Below are 15,215 nucleotides of genomic sequence, written 5' to 3' on the forward strand. Positions count from 1 at the left end.
GTTTTTACAGGCGTAACCGCTCTGCCAGTGGTCCTAATCCCCACCCCACCCCACACACACAATCTAAGACAAAAAAGAACTCGTTTTTCTCAAACCGAAGTTTTTACGCGTGGAAATTAATATTTATGCGTGCTGTTTGATCCCCAGTAAAGTCAGTTGGAGGTCCGCACTTGTTCTTGTCGCTTCTCTCTGTCCCTTCCGCCCAGTTGCGTTATCCCATCCGTTCTGGGAGAACAGATGTCTCTGCGATACACACAGGCCCATCGTGGCGTACACTGTCGACAAAGAAAATGCTTGCCTCAATGAAATCTGTAGCAAAGAGGCGCTCACTAGGAGTCAGCTGTTGCCATGCATATTGCGCCATCCTTCGACGACTCCTATAGCGTGCGAGCGTCACGCATTTTTCTCGCCAGCCTTTCCATCATCTCGCATAAAACTAAGGAAAGCACTGATAAGCATAGTGACTCTGGAAGTAAACCGTTGCTATAGTAACCATGCTTTATTCTTGTTGCTCTGCTTCTTGAGTGTGTGCAACATATCGACGGTCCTTCAATCGATTGGTAAAGGCTGGCGAATATTCCCTAGCTTTAATGTGGAGGAGGGCAGAACAACCATAAGTTTAAAGTGAATTCTGCTTTCTTGCAGGCACCTTTTCACGAGGCGCCGGCCGTCCCAGAAGAGGTCGTTTCTGGAGGTCAATATGACCTCGAAAACCGACAGAGCATCCCCCTCGCGACAACACCAATAATGAGGATAGACACGACGTTTTCAAATGGTTACACTGCGGTACCGAGCACAACCACACCATGCTTTCAGTACCATAATTATAACAGGAAAAAGTAGGTAGGACGTCCGAAGTCCATGCACTCGGAACGCTTCGCGCGTTCTCTTATCCTCACTATTTGGGCGATCGACGCGACACCTACAGCTTCATGAGCGACACAGTCGACGCCAAGAAGCGAGGAACCAGCACCTCCGAGAACCGAAACCGAAACTGTGCTCCGGACCCCCTAGAGGACCAACAGCAAAGCATTCCACAATCCTATGCCCTCTCCGCTCTCTCTCTCTTTCCCCTCCCCTCCCTTTGTTCCTCCTGCCCTCCTCCCCATCTATTTTCCCTCCCCTCTATTCTGCCTGAGGCCTTGTGCCCACCCTGTTCTCAAAGGGGCTAGGCAACACTGAACCTGAACACCTACACCATCATGAGCGAATTAGTATTGCCTTCGTCGTCATCATGTAAAAAGCCTACGATATTCAAGCTGTCAACCATTCTTCATAGCGTACCAATTGCAACGTACTCAAAGTAGACGTGGCTCTGCAGGGGAGTCCACCGTCTTGCCTGCGTCCTAAAGAATTACCACAACCCTTATACGGGGTGTGGGTGTTGGTGGAGGCTGACGTTGGGTAGACGAGCGATATCCTTTGCAGTATCGTCGCTTCTTCCACGTCATGAGGTACGACTTCCTCATGTCGATTATATTCGTCCGCAATGTAGCCCGCAGCAACGATCTTTGCGCAGTGCATCCTTGTGTCCGTTTGCTCGCTTCAGTTTACAATCTAGAAACTAATAAACGCTCCTGGATTTGTCCATCGTTCGATCCTATAGAGTTCGATCCTGCACGGTCTCCCTCTGGCCGTCAAAATAAGCCACATCCTCGGAAAATGAAACCATGCTCGTAAACGCGTTCGGGGACTTTTATATAGCTTTTAGCCGTGGCCAGATTTGTATACATATATATTTGGCGCGTTGCAGTGGAACACAGGCTATAAAGCTCGATGTACTTTGGCACAGTGCCATGACAATCGCCTCGACCCCAAAGCGCGATGCCACCCATATTTGCGGTGTCCTATATTAGAGACGCAAAAAGCGTTCGGTGGTAAACCTAGAGCTCCCGCTGCGTGCACAAGTACATTGTGAACGGCCCAAAGTCACACAGAATGTCTGGTAATGGAGTTACGACTTTGTAAGAGCTGCTGCGGGTTGTTTACTTTAGGATCATGCTCCGGCATGCACTCTCATTTCATAGGCGTGTTTCTCTTCATGTTAGACAGGAGCTCTACTCGTATCCAATCGTATTAAAGCGACATATAGACCGGAAAAATTCCGACTGTTCTTTCCCCAAGGTTGCTTGCTGTCGCTTGCGTCGCAGCACTTGGTCGGTTTATATGCAGAGGCCTACATTGACAGACGACGACAGAAAGCCTTATCTCTGACGTTACGAGACAAGACAAGATCGTGTCAGGATGAAGGGAAAGATTGGGTACAGTCACACTTGCAAACCCACAGTATTCCACATGTTCTGCTCGACTGTCACAGATTGTTCGACGCCTACTCGAGATGCGGTACACCGACCTTTCTCTGGCCACTGTGCTCAGCCCAGTACGACATCCCACACAGCGGTGTGTGACGGAAGCAGCCTTGACGTTCCTGAGCGACACAGGTCTCATGAAGAGCCTGGTGAACTCAAATTCGTGCCATCTCATTCTTCAGTGTCCCACTCTCACCCTCAACGCATTAACCTCGTCTTTTTTTTAAGTCCTCTTTTTCTTTAATTCATCTCGCGCTTCTTTCATCGTTTGTTCATCACCTTTTTTAAAGTGATTTTTGTCTTTAATCTATCTCATCCTTCTTTCACCGTTTGTTAGTTTTATTTTCTCACACTTTTCTTTTTATTTATTTTATTCTCCTCTTATTTATTTATCTTTTCTCTTTGCGGAATAGCAAGCCGACGTCCGGTTTGGCTGAGCTCTCCTCCTTTTTTTCTTTGTTCTAATAAATTAACCCCCACCCCACGGTATTACCGGCGCTTCCCTCCGTTTTCTCAGAGCCTCAGCACACATGAACTGCATGTTGTTTGTCATGTTGTTATAGTGTCTCTCTTTGTTTGCTTCTTTCTTTCTTTTTATTTCTTCTTCCTTTTTCCTTTGGAATAGCAAGCCGTCTCTTTGCGTGGCTAACCTTACTTTTCTTTTTAAGTAAACATAGTATTATTAAACATATTATTAACACATATTATTAAACATACCCCCCTCTCACACACACACACGCCTTTGGAGGAGCCGACCGCTTACTTTTCACACTCTTGCTGTATAATATATTTTCATGCACTTGTGTTCTGATAACGTGTGTGTCCCACACTGTACCAATCTCCTCGGTGAGAACAGGGTCCTGGGACAACGTCTATTACCGTGGTACTCATCGTGTGGGCTTTTATTTCCGCTTGTAATTTATTTAACTATGTGAGAACCCGCGAGCTGTTTCTACTTTTCTTTTCTTTTTTTTCTTTTTTTGTCGAGTATATAATATTCCTTTTCTTCTTCTTCTTCTTCTTCTGTAGGTGAATGACTATCTATCGCGGGGGGAGGAAATTTCGTGATAATGGCAATTTCCCCAAAAAGGGGTGTGTGATAGTTGCATTTCGAAGTAGAGCGGTTACTCGAGATTGCATCGCCCTTCAACCATTCATTCACCCTTTGTCGGGAATGCGTTCACAGAGGCGCAGCGAAAGTCGCGCGCGGCAGCATCTTGCTTGAGACGAGCGTGTAGAAACGTTCGGTACTTTCGAGTGTTGCAACAAACAGAACATGGAGAGCGACACATTCAAAGGCTTCTTTACTCATGGCGTCTCAGAGAAATGAGATGCGATATGAAATGGAATGGTGCGCGAACAATTCGCGTGGAGCTTCAGAAATTTCGTTGGTCGTTGTACCCCTTCATGCGACTGTGCGGTTCCCTAACATCTGCGTGGGAGTACAATATGCCGCGAGCGAAATGTCTCGACGCTCTTATCTACGTTCAAGGGTCGCGGAGTTGTAAAAAGGAACGTTAGAGGCCATTTCGCTCCATTACCGTAACGCCCGGTGTTATTGCCGTGGGCGTTGTAAGCGCTGCGTGGTTATTTTTTGTGGTGCCGAACCTGGACAATGTAATTATATATATATGTGTATATATATATTATGGAAAAAAATAGCCGGAGTTCTTTGGCTGCAAGCATAGCATATGTTTGTAAGTGCTGCTCAAACGTCACCACGCTAGTAGGACAGCTGTTTCGGCCTTATTGGGCCATCATCAGCAGTACGCAGCATAGGTGGGGAAGTTACTTTTCTTTTGTAGTGCACTACCGTTACTCACTACTTTTTCAAAAAGTAACGCGTTACGTTATTCGTTACTGTTGCGGTAGTAGGTAACGCGTTACTAACGCCGTTACTTCTGATAAGTAATGTCGTTACTTTTGCATTACTTCACCAGTTGTCCTTATAACATGTACCATTTTTGGTTGAGTCACATAAGTGCATTCCGCAAATCAATACAAGCAATGTTGGGCACAAACAAGGGTCACGCATGAACACAACTTACATGTACGATTTATTGCAACGCAGAAGTAGTTGATGTTCAAAATTTTCATCTATGAGCTTCACCCGTTGGGCTGAGAGGACGCCTCATGACCAGTGAGTGCCCCTTGACAAGGTTGATAGAGACGGTGACCTTTTATCTCACACAGTACAAATCCAAACAACCAATCCCTTGGTACTTTGTTACTTGTTCAGAGGGCAGAGGCTATTTTTCTGACGCTTTTGCCCCATTCATCCGAAAAATACCAGAGGGAGTGAAAAACAGAGGTGGTAAACAAAGGTGACATCTCAACCAGGGTAGGTCAATAACCCTTCTTTTGCGTTGATCGTAGGTGCCGATGTGACCTTCTTGTCATTGTTGAAGATGAATAGAAAAAAATCTGGGATTTTCCCGGATTCTGCACGCACGGTCCTCGCTCAAGCTTTCAAGTTTAAATGATGAAGCAATGTTGCCGAACACGCAGTAACGCATAACGCCGTTACGCGTTAGTTATTAAAAATGTAATGACGTTACGTTACTCATTACTTTTCTCCCAAATGTAATGCGTTACCGGTAACGCACTACTTTGTAACGCGTTACTCCCCACCTATGGTACGCAGGCAGGCAACGTTTGAGCGGTTGGCGTCAGAAGGTCACGTAGCATGATTCCTCACGTCAGGGTGACATGAGGAATCATGCTGAAAGCCCAGTGAAAGCCACTGAAAGCACAGTGCAAAGCCAGTGAAGCTTCACTGGCATTGCAGGCTTGCGTGGCTGTCCTGTTGAGAAACTTTGAATAAAAAAATATGAAAATCAATAGCATACTTTTAACAACTAATGAAAATTAAAAAATTAATTGAAAATAAATTAATTAAAGTCAATTTTAAAATAATAAAAACCCTATCTACATATCTACCTACCTATCTTGCTGTCCAGGAGACCAAAGGACACTCTCAATTCACTCAGTGTCTTTCCCTAGAAGCAAACAAATGAAGTCCACGGCAATAAATAAATAACTAAATCAAACAATGAAAAAGTAAAGGCAAGTAAAGTATTGCTTAACGTCACCCTCAGTACGCAGGGCGCGGATGCCGCCCAAGGCAGATTTGTTGCCACACCCAAATAATTTTTGTTCTTACTCTCCCTCGACGACACCAAGTCTTTTTTGTGGATCCACCGAACTTTCGCCAGAGCTCGACTTCTTTTTAATCTTGTACGCGGAGTGAATTCCGCACCGTTCAACTACCAACAATGATACTGAGCCACACAGGACACAAGTGAAAGTCTGCTTTCGCAAGATAAACATTTTTTGCTTCTCCGCAGACGTGACTTCCACTTCTTATCCAATCAGGCGTGGTCCTCCTCAGACCTGTCTCAAAGCCCAACTTTCTGTTTCTTTTCCCCTCTCTGGGCGTCGTAAAGGTGATTGTGGCAGGCACCGGAAGCGTGTGTGGACAGCGGCTTCTTTCTCTGCGCTGAGCGCGCGACGATTGAAATGGAAGCGGCTGCCCTTATTGGTGATCAATTAAAGGGAACCTCAATGGGTGTATTATGCGCTCCACGCTTCTATTATTGCAACATTGTGGACTAGCCGGGGCAGGGGTGCGCGGGGTTTTTGGATCTCTTCATTGCAGGTGTGTCTCGCTGCGCTCTAAGAAAAAAGAAAGAGTAATTTTACTCCTTTTAAGGACTAAATGCATTGCTACAAGAATTACTCCCTTTCGGTGGTAAATGCACGGGAGTAAATGAATGTCACAGAGTGCGGACTGCATTTCATGCTCAGTTCTAACAGTCCCAGGAACATAATTCACGTGCAAGAATGAGAACACTTCGAATTAAAGCGTAACCGGGATATGTCGAGAGACACAAAATCTGGATACATGCACAGGGCGCAATTTCCCAAGAAAAACAGAACGCCAGCTATTTTTTACGCTGTGTTGGTGGAAAACGAGTAATTTAGCGAAGTTATATAGCCTTACTTCGTCAAATTCACAAAGAGCACATAATTACGTAGATTGTCGCGTTCAGGAGACCATTTGCGAAGTTCAGTGACTATTTGCAGTCCTGGGGAGTAAATTTCGGGGTCAAGGGACTAAAATGGGGAGTAATTGCAACGAGGGACCGGTACCGCAACTGAATCCGAACCTAAAAGCTACCAAAAACCCGTATTTTTCGCTGAACTGGAACTCAACCGAACCAAAATAATTTTTTTCTCGGGTTGAACCCAACCGGAACTGAACCGAAAAAAATAGGCGGTTCGCGAAACGGTTCAGACGTAATGTGCGTTGGGAGAGGTCGGAGCTAACATTTTTACGACCGATTGAACCGCGTTGCAAAACGAACTCTAAACCTGAAGAAAACAAAACTGCAGCCCAAGTGCGCGAGATATTTCGTATTTCCTCCTTCGTACGGTCGTACGGTAGGCTGAATTACCTTAGGCTAAACCCGAGTCTTGTTCCATAAGAAAACAAAACAGAAAAACAAAACGAAACGCCCAGGAATACACGGTGGAGGCGGCACATTACACACTTTCGGAATACATGTGCTCAGAAAGAACCAGAAGCGCCATTGGTCGTGTTTTAGTTTTTATTTTCTTCTTCTTTCTGGCAGTTGCGGGCTTCCTTGTACGCGACTTTTATCTTCCAGCAACCCCAGGTTTTGTTTTCATTTTGGGCTGTGAAAAAACCTTTATCCATTTCCATATTTGCTTGTTTCCTTCGCTTACTTGTTTTGCTTCCTCTTTTTTTCCTTCTTTTCTTTCCTTCTTCTCTCTCTCTCTCTCACTCTCTTGCGTCTTTTTCTTTCTTTCCTTCTCTTGTTTCTTCTTTCGTCATTTGTTTGTTTTCTCTGGTTCCTTGTTCTTGCGTTTCGGGGTTATTTCGAAAGGGTTATGCTGACGCATTTCCAACGGATCCACGAAGGGATCTTCCTAAAGTTTTTATTTTTCTTTTTGAAGGGTGGCGCCACCCTAAGTAAAACCCATAGGCGTCTTTTGGTACACATGATAGACATGGTCCACGCACGTTCCTCGGTCAGTGGAGATAGAACATTTGAGGACGGCAGAACGGACAAAGCACAGAGAACACATAACCTAGGCGAACTGGAAGTCTGTGACATCGTCTTGGCTGAAGTCTCCTACCATGACGACCCACTCCTGAGTACGCGTAATGCAGTCCATCATGTCGTTTACAACGGTTGCCGCTTGCCTGTGTGTAATCCCTGGCTGGAGGTACACAGTAACGACGTTGACGTACGACACAGGACTCGCCGTTTACGTGAACGATGCTGCGAATCTCTCGAGGTATAACGCCGATGCCATCCTTAGCGTAGATGGCAACTCCGACCCTTCGGTTTCCAGGTCGCTTGGCTCCAGTGATGTAGGAGAAGCCCTTGATTTGGATGGGCACATCAGGATCCATCGCGGTCCCTGAGAGTCTAAAGTCGCAGTCGCAGTCTAAAGATAGGGACCACAAGCGACTGTAGTACCACTAGCAGATGAGCGCGAAAGGTGATGGACAGCTCTGCAACGAATAAAGACACGAGGCCAATTTACGCTAGATATGCCAGTGTAATCAAAAGTCACACCAAGAATTTTGATGTCTGGCCTCACTGGAACTTGGAAAGGAGCCCCACAGGAATGCTGGAGGTTCAAAAACAGTGCTGCACTTTTTGATCTTGTTGTGTTGTTGACCCTATGAGATGAGCCACAGAAGACTGTGTACTCATCTTTATCCTGCTTGTTATCCTTTTGATCTATTCAGTGAATTAGTCAAAGTTTTTAGGAAAAATCTTCCCGGAAACAACACCGCAAGCGATGCTACCCCGACGACCGTTTGATAGGCCGCGCGTTCAAAAACACGGTCCCACCAGGGGCGGACCACGTTATCAAGGGGCCCTTCTCCGAAATATGAAGGACCGGCTCCCGTTTGCCTCCCTCCACCGCTTACGCGGATTTGAAGGGAGACTAGAGCATATCAGTATCATAGAAAGATCAAGAAAAGATCTTCCCGGAACAGCGCCGCAGTATCATAGAGAGAGCGAGAGAGAGCATTGGCATCAAATGGAAGGCCGGCCACAGGGGCAGGCTTCCCGTAGCATCTCAAACAGACTCGAACAACATTCTGAATACCAACTCTCGCCCAGCGACTAAGGCTGTTTAGAGATTGCTATACGTGTCCGTTTCGGCATGCAACAGTCCATGACACTGGAAAGCTGCAAGTGGGAGAACAACACGAGGATGTGGACACCTCATTGGTTAACATGGAACTTGCCATTGTCCACTCTGAAGAGGATGTCAGAGGTCATCCAGCGACGGTGAAACTCAACTGCTCCAAGCACCGCATGCTCCCTGCAAAGAACTCTGCGAATACCGGCGTTAACAAGCCGAATCACCTCCTGCACACTGTGGCTCTGCTGCGCGTGCACTCGTCGACAGCGTAAAATCCACACTTGGTAATTGATTTCGACTACCAAGAGCACAAAATGCCGCCTATCCCGCTGCGAGACAGGGAGGGGGTACAGACCACGAACTGTGCTCCACTCAACATCCGTCAGGCTATAGAGGCCTGCTACACGATGCCACAGGACACCCGGCAATAAACATAAACTGAAAGCATGTGCTGCTGACTCCCTGTACTCGCAGAAGGGACAGCCGGGTGACGTTATACCAAAACGGGAAAAACGCTCACGCAGAGGCAACACGTCATGCGCTAAGCGTCACTGAAGACTGGCCCGACGGGCGTCCAGCAAGCCAGCAGTGGTCGTACGCCACGCTATCTGGCGCTGAATACGCGTCGAGTTCGGGGGTGGCCGATTAAGCGCAAGAAGTGCCATGTAAAGGCGCCGCACAGGCCATGATGTTATGTCATCATCAGGGAAAGAAGTTCGCAGGCTGCGCATTGCCACGACGTATGCCTTCAGGTGGGGAGCCACGCACTCTGAGCGCGAGCGAGTGTGTGTCAGCTCAGAAAAAAAAAACGAATGTCGGGTCCTAACAGAAAAGTTAGTAGACCCTGAGCAGGATGCCGCTGCTCTAGGAGACCCTGAAAGATCGCTGCAGACTTAAGGCAAGGCACTTCACTTTGAAATCGGGCACCAATAGGCCGCCATCTACGCGAGGCCGATACATACGACATCTTGCAACCCATTCTACAGAACCGCCCCAGATAAACTGAAACCCCGCACGTGTAGCGGCCTGAAGAGTACTCCGCGGAGGGATGGAGATATTGGCTAAATACCAATATTTACTGAGAAACCAAGACGCAGCAAGGCGCGCTCTGCAGGTAATGGGGAGTACGAGCTCTTTCAAGTCCCGGAAGACAGGAATACTACGCATATGAACACGTGGCCAGGTACTGGGAGATATTCCTGAAGGCAGGAAATCATACCCAAGAACCCGCACGGCATTCTTCACAGGAATACCAAAGGGTGCGGAGCACGACGGGATGAGGTTGACGAAAAGTAGTGCGCTTTTATCTCTCTTGATCTGTGCATTAGAAACCCTACCGTAGCTTTCAATTACCTGGAGAACATTCCCGATAGCTTCCTCGTCGGTCAGGATGAGAGATAGGTCGTCTGCATACGCAAAAAGCGGTAACGCGGATGTGCCCGGAAGGGCAAGCATCCGGGATGCAACCGAGCATGCCAATGACTCTAAAAGCGGGCTAAACACTAGGGCATACAGTGCCGGTGACAGGGGGCAGCCCTGGCGGACACCCACCTTTATGAGGAAGTTAGCAGAGGTACCCCCATTGGCACCAATGGAAGCTGACGCACCAGCATACAGTGCTCGGAACCACGATATGATCTCGCGATCAAACCCACTCGCCTCCAACACACGGTACATGTATTCATGAAGCACACGATCAAAGGCCTTCCTTTAGTCAAACGACACTAAAACACAAGGTCGCCGCCGACTATGTGCCCAGTACAAGGCGTCTCTTAAAGCCTGCGTATGAAGCGTGATGGACCGCTCAGGGACAGCACAGGCCTGGAAAGGAGGAATGACTGTACCAAGAACTGGAGAGATGCGTTGCAAAGTCGCTTTTGATAAAATTTTGTAGTCAGTATTAAGCAGTGAAACTGGACGATAGGCATTTGGGTCTTGTTCTTTGGAAGCATCCTTGCACAAGGTGACAATGCTCTCACGCATGGACGGACAGAGGAGACGTCGTGCCAAGCACTGATTCAATAGAACTGTCAAAGGCCTCCGAAGAGTGGACCAGAAGCATTTATAAAATTCAGCCGGGAGGCCATCGGAACCGGGAGACTTTCCTGTGTGAAGAGCTTTGACGGCAGCAGTATGTTCGTCCTCAGAGAACGGAGCTGCACTGAGCTCGATACGTCGTGCGTCCGGAAAAAACGCTCGACCCTCGACGTCGGCAGGCTGCACGGAGTCAAAAAGCGCCATAAAATGATCACGCAGCAGTGATCGAACTCCATCAGGGTGCTCCTGAACCGAACCGTCGGTTGCAACAAGTTGCTCGATGACAATGGGAGGCCGACGGAGGTAACGGCCAAGCAAAAGGCGAGAGCAATATGCTTCTCGCGACCAGCGCTCGACAGTCTGTGCTGCCTCAAATTGGTCCCAGAAACGTAACCTCAGAGAGGCTAGCCTCCCTAGCACGTCCTGTATGGCTTGATCATTGCCTGGGCCTCGCGACCCAGGATGGCGCAAAATAGACAGCACTTGCCGGAGGTGCACAAATTCCTCCCGGCTCTCCCTGGCACGCCTAGCTCTCCACTGACGAAAAAGTCTCGCGGTTCCTAATTTGGTCTCTTCCCACCATTCCGGTGAGACTAAAGTGTCAGCGCAGCGATCAACAAGGAACGCTTTGACGTCGTTACGAATTTCTGTGTCTCGCAGTAGCTCGGCACAAAGCCTCCAACAGCCGGATCCGGAGCGAGAACCTCGCAACCCAGTGAGCGAGAGACGCACACCCTCATGGTCAGAAAGATCTCCAGAGAGAAGCACATCACATTTCAAAACATTGCTACCCAAACAAGGAGAAACGTACAAACGGTCAAGTCGACTATGTGCACCCTGAGCATTGCACCACGTGTACTGGTAAACTGGTACTCTATTGGCGACTTTTTCGCCTTTTTTAAGCTTTTTTCTTTCGCTAATCCGTCTAGCAGATTCGCTAGAGCTAGCAGATCTAACAGATCCAGCTATAATGACAACTGACGAATTAACAAGAAGGAATCGCGATAACAGTACGTTCAGTCAACACCACCTAGACAGAGAAAGCCTGCTCACGCGACGACGTGACGTAACAACTAAGAGTCAGCCAATCAGGATCGTGTTTTCAGCGGCAGTACCCAATCACGAACGCGCTTTCAGCGGTCGTGGCCATGAAGACGAACCACAGTGCGAGTTGTGATTGAACGTCCTCGCGTACTAAATGGGAAAACTTGGAAATGAAGCGCAAAACAGTCCCAATCTTTCTCAAAACTGATTTTCTGGAAAGCGTCTCGCACTTTTTGTCTAAATATTTAGGTCTGCAGGTTCCAGGTGAGCTGCAACCATTTGCGGGTTCTTGAATTCGCAGAACGGTGGATCACGCAGTAGAAGACGAATTGTGAATCTTAATCGAAAAAGGGAGAGGAGGCGATGAGCAAGCCCTCTGTAGGTGGTGTTGGTTCAGTCCGAAGAACGAAGATGACATCCGGTACACTTTTCATTCATCAGACTACACCCGACCACTGTGGCGTCGGCCATGATCACAGTTGTCTCGCGACGTGAAGCTCCGAATTATTATTATTATTATTATTATTATTATTATTATTATTGTTATTATGATTATTATCATCAGACTTATACATCAAAATGGAGGTAGTTCCGTTTCCCCAAAAAGGATTGTTCGTCGCTGTGTCCGACAATGTATTCGCGTAAAGTGGGGTTTCTCAGACTTGCGGGTCATCCTTTGTAACTTTCGGAGAAAGAGTGCAATTAAAAGTCGACGCGGTGTTTGTCAGACGGCTTTCCGCTTCGAGGGAGGAACTAAATCAAATGGCCTTTGTGAAACGCACGTGCTTGCTTAATTGCGATAGCGCCGTGTAGTAAGTACACTGTCACTGCGAGCTCGTATAAGAGCGTGGTTAAATTGTGTGAACGTAACCAGGCATGGAATTTTCGGGCGGTGGTTATTGTTCGAGGCTTTAGTTTTAATTTCATACGAGTTATGGAACTCTGATTACCGTCAAAAAAGCGTTTTCTGTGGTTGTTTGTGCTTTACTCCATAAGAGCGATAACACACACAAAAAAAAAAACAGAGAAATGGCTTGCAATAGCGTTGCGTGTAATATGGCTGCAAGTAGCACTCCGTGTTGTGTGCATTTCCTCTTTATGTGGTCGTGTGCTTTTAAAGGAGTCTAGGAACCACGAAGATCATCTTGTTTCAACTCATCTACGCACAAGTACACATCGAAAAAGCCTACAACCCCTTACTAATTAGTCCTCATCGTTCGCCTGCAGGAAGTTCCCTAACGACACCAGTATTGGACGAGAATATGTAGCACTTATGTAGCACATCTCACGAAATCAGGAATGCCACCACTCTTGCACACTGGACAACATTACATTACAAAAGAGTTCCGCATTATAAATATCTAGGCGTATTCATTTCATGAGACTTGTCTTGGAGAACTCACATTGACTTTATAGCTAGCAGCGCGAACCGTTCTAGGTTACATTCGACGTAACTTTCATCACGTACCTTCTCACCCCAAGCTAACCCTGTATAAACCCATCGTTCGACCTAAACTCGAGTATGCAGCTTCCTAACGCCCTCGAAACCATCCAAAACAGAGCTGCGCGTTTCATCCTCAGGAACTATCAACGTACTGCAAGTGTCACTTCTATTAAAATTAGCCTCCAGCTAACTGTACTTGCGGTACGCCGGAAAATTTGCCGACTGTGCCTCTTTCACAAAATCTGTTACCACAATGACTCGCTGCGAACTAACCTTATCCGTCCTGCTACATACATCTCCCACGGCACCAATTATCGCCAAAAAGTGCACGTACCTATTTCGCATACTACATGCTTCGCCAATTCCTTTGTTCCTTTGTCTCACACCGATTTCACCCATTAATCTATTTAAAACCACTGTCTGTGATTATGTTACCCAAGTATTAAGTTTCCTAACGCACCAAGTTCTTATTACTATCGTGTTGTTGTTGTAACCTTTTGCAATCCACTCCTCTCTGTAACGCTTCTTGCCCTGAGGGTAAATAAATAAATAAAATAAAAAATATAACGTGCTGCCAGCGTTGGCCCAGGGTCACAGCACGTCCTCACTAGATAGACGTCTTCAGCTGTCTACGAGGGATAATCGCCGCGTGATGGACGACGGCTCGAATGCCATGTCGTACCAGGATGTGGTAGCCGCGGAAGAGTGCAAGCAGTGTAAAAGAATGCCTGGATAGAGGTCGCCACGAAAACAATCAGCGTTAGAGGAACGTTCATGCTCCTGCTCGAGTCGAACACATCTATACCTAGCCTCCAGAAAATGCCTTTCTTAAAACGGAAACTGCCCCATCAAAGGCACAAACGTACATAAGATCCCGACTCGAAGGTAATTACAGAAGGAAAGAGTCACTTGTGCGGAATACTATCCTGCACACGCTTTTTTTCGAATCTGGTGCGCGCGCTCCTTGAACGTGACAGAATAACAACGGGATGAATTTTACGCTTCAGCGATTTTGGCACAAAGATCACGTTGTGCCAGCTGGGGATAATGTCCAAGTTGCACAGTTTTGAGCCGTTCATTTCGTGCTTTTACCTTTCTACATATTCACTCTGCTGAAGAAGAGTTTAAAATTATTAATTATTTTTTATTTAAAAAATTAAAAATAAAATAATAATAATAATAATAATAATATTATTATTATTATTATTATTATTATTCGGGTTCCATGTACAGTAATCACACAGTATGAAAGTCCTTCAACATGTGTCGAAGAGGAAACCTTGCGTCTAAGACATGTTAATCCTGTGCAGTTTCTGAAATGCTAAGCGACACAACATTTTCTACTTGAACTAGCAATTACTGCATCGGAAGACACAGTGTCCTGCGTCTCAGTGTCCTGTTCGCGCGTGCCGGCGGTCGCACTAGTCGCTTGTTCAAATATGCGTCAGCACCTCGCATAAATTCCCACTGTTGTCGACATTCCTTTGTTGTTGTAGTTGTAATTCTTAATTAGCTAAACAAACAGTAACTGCACGTATTTTGCAGCGGAATAATTTCAAACAGTTTCATCATATCATCAGCATATCATTAAAGATTATTGGCGAAATGCCGTTTGCCCGCTTATGACGTACGGCGGTCATACCGCTGCACACACCGCATAGTTAATTCGAACGAGATTATACATCCAACCTGCTGAAACTGGAAGCCCGTTCCTTACGAAATCCTACCGCAACTCACTGCCTAGTTAGAAATTTAAAGCCGCTGAAGCAGAAGTGATGTCTGAATATTGTGTGCGACAGGACTGAAACTGACAGCGACTGACTGCGAACGGTCTCAATGGATTGCGACGAATTTAAAGGGATGGTGACGTCAGCGCTGAAGTAGGGGTACGAGCGGCTCATCAAAGAGAAACGCGCCGTTGTGAACTGAGGAAGTTGAATGAACGAACCAGTCATGCCGTTCGAACAATGCTGCACCGGGCTTTCAGTTCGTGAAGATTTCACCCTGACGGGAGGAAGTCGCGTTCTACGTGACATTCTGACGCCAGCCACTCAAACGTGCCACTACCCGCGCACTGATGACGATGGTCCAATAACGCCGAAGCAGCTGTCCAGTGCTGGTATGGCACGTTCAATTCGATTAGATTAGATTAGAAGTAGAAAGAAAACAATGGAAACGGTAGGTCGCAC

The 15,215-nt window shown here is 46.8% G+C and overlaps 2 protein-coding genes across 2 annotated transcripts in view; both read left to right on the forward strand.

Annotated features, from left to right (window-relative positions):
• Positions 1 to 927, forward strand: part of LOC135368711 (T-cell activation inhibitor, mitochondrial-like) — a 284,743-nt gene extending 283,816 nt beyond the window's left edge. The window contains exon 9 of the mRNA XM_064602168.1: positions 646 to 927. The gene's annotated coding sequence lies outside the window, so the exon portion shown is untranslated. The remainder of the gene's footprint in view (positions 1 to 645) is intronic.
• The window catches only part of LOC135368710 (selenocysteine-specific elongation factor-like), a 69,221-nt gene that overhangs the window by 24,256 nt on the left and 29,750 nt on the right, over positions 1 to 15,215 (forward strand). The window lies entirely within an intron of this gene.

The sequence above is a fragment of the Ornithodoros turicata genome, chromosome 9 (assembly GCF_037126465.1).
Source record: "Ornithodoros turicata isolate Travis chromosome 9, ASM3712646v1, whole genome shotgun sequence".
Lineage (NCBI taxonomy): Eukaryota > Metazoa > Arthropoda > Arachnida > Ixodida > Argasidae > Ornithodoros > Ornithodoros turicata.